Raw genomic sequence first — 2,063 nt, 5'->3', positions numbered from 1 at the left:
CAAATCAATACTTGATGAAAAATACCTGTTCCATATTATGCCTAAGATGTTTGATATGCAGACACATAGTGAGGTTAAGCTTAACAGCCTAAGTTGTTTGATAATAACAAAAGCTTGTCTTCTGGATGGTAACAATCTAAGTTTGCAGACCAAATTTAGAGAAAAAGGAGGGCTGCAAGGTAAGCCAACATTTTGGCCCTAGCCTTCTAAGGTCAATTAAGACTCAGGACATATGAGAACTTGTACTTTAATGTCATGTAACTCGGTAGTGTCCCAAATTTTCTGATCAAGGAGATTATTGGGCCAAAGAGGAAAGTGCTTGATGATGTAGAGTGTGCCTAAGGAGAGTCACATGGAGAGAAAACATTCTCTCAGACTTTCACAGAGAGCACATTGGCCAAGCAATGGCCGTGACTCATCCACATGGCTGACACTGACAAAGGTTCTACAATCTGAGGTACAAGATCTCAGGATAAATCCTGAGGGGATTTCACTGACCTAATCAGACCCAAAAGCTACAACTCTCGTTGCATAGGTCCTGCTTTACCTTGGTCTTAACCAACCAGCAGAAAAGCATAAAAACAAAGTAGAAGAAGTAAAGCCATGCTGTTCTGTTGAGCTGTAGGGGACTCAGGTCAACCATTTCTGACATTGCAAGTTAAGCGGAAGACCCAATACTAGTATGAGCTACTGGACTCTTTTGGAATATTTTGCCAAGTTTACACACCTATAATATTCAAATAACAGAACTTAACAAAAAACAAAAGGATACAGATGAATTTCCATTTTTTATCTGTATATTCAAAGTTGTTAGTATAGATATATAGTTACATTCTCTTAATGAATAGAGTGATTTGTCCTAACGGTGTTTGTAAATAGGATCTCAGGTCTGCATCTTGTACAGCAATTAACCACTAAGAATAATGTATGCAGTGTGTTAATTATTGAAACTGTCCTGCCAATTTGATTTGAAACTATCTCATTGCTATTTGTTTCTCAATAAAATTATGGCAAAAAAATAATGTTAGGGCTAAACAAAAAAAAAGTAAGTTATGGTTAAGAAAAAAAAAACCTAACATTTAAAAACAAAACCACAACTAGTTCAGGCTTTTAATTTAAATTTTCAAGTGTTTTAAAATTAGATGAGGGCTGGGGATATAGCTCAGTCGCACAAGCGCCTGTCTGACAAGTGCAAGGTTCAGAGTTTGAATCCTGGTAATAAAAAAATACATAAAATTAGATGAAATTTTCTCAGTTATCTCCAGATCCACAGTATGGAGAGCATGAGGAATCAACTATCACACTCAGCATTCTCTACAATCCTTCTGTCCTCCTGTCCCTGTCTCTGTCTCCTTTGAGCTCTTCCCCTTTATTTCATAAGCTGATTTCTTTCTATGAATTTCCTTTTTCCCCTTTACCTATTTCCAAATTTTTCCTTCTTTTCGTACAGTGACTGTAACTAAAATATGAGCATTGCTTACTGGCTTGATGGCTTTGTGTGCCTGCATGTGTGTGGGGGCGGACATACACTTAGGGCCTCTGCGCATGTGGTAGGCAGGTGCTCCGTCCCTGGACTATACCCTGAGCCTTTTGATGACTTTTAAACTGAAGTACTGTGCTTTTTGTCCTAAGAAGAACTAAAGTACTGTGCTTTTTGTCTTAAATATGTTTTCCTATTTTTTTTAAAGTTTTGACTTGTGGGTACCCAAAAATTAATTTTTACTGAGTCTCTTTTGAAAGATTTCAATTTGTATGCCTTCTTCAAAAAATGTTTACCTTCAGCACCAAATTTCCATAGAATCTGTACATACTTTTGGTTTGCTGAGTGTTTTGTTGCTTCCCATTTTCCATTTGAGAGCATACTAGAAGTGGCAAAATAGAAATAGGCATCTTCCTGGTATCCATCAGCACGTAAGCTATACTACTGCTTAGGCTAAAGTCAAATTTGAGACGAGAAACTGAAATGAGTAAAATAGGGAATAAAATGATATTTGTTCACCCAGTATAAAATTATATCAAGTGAAACAAAAGTCTAAGCCTAAATTACATTATTATCCTAGATC

The sequence above is a fragment of the Octodon degus genome, unplaced genomic scaffold (assembly GCF_000260255.1).
Source record: "Octodon degus isolate 3935 unplaced genomic scaffold, OctDeg1.0 scaffold00383, whole genome shotgun sequence".
In the NCBI taxonomy this organism is placed as follows: Eukaryota; Metazoa; Chordata; class Mammalia; order Rodentia; family Octodontidae; genus Octodon; species Octodon degus.
Note: the sequence above shows the minus strand (reverse complement) of the source record.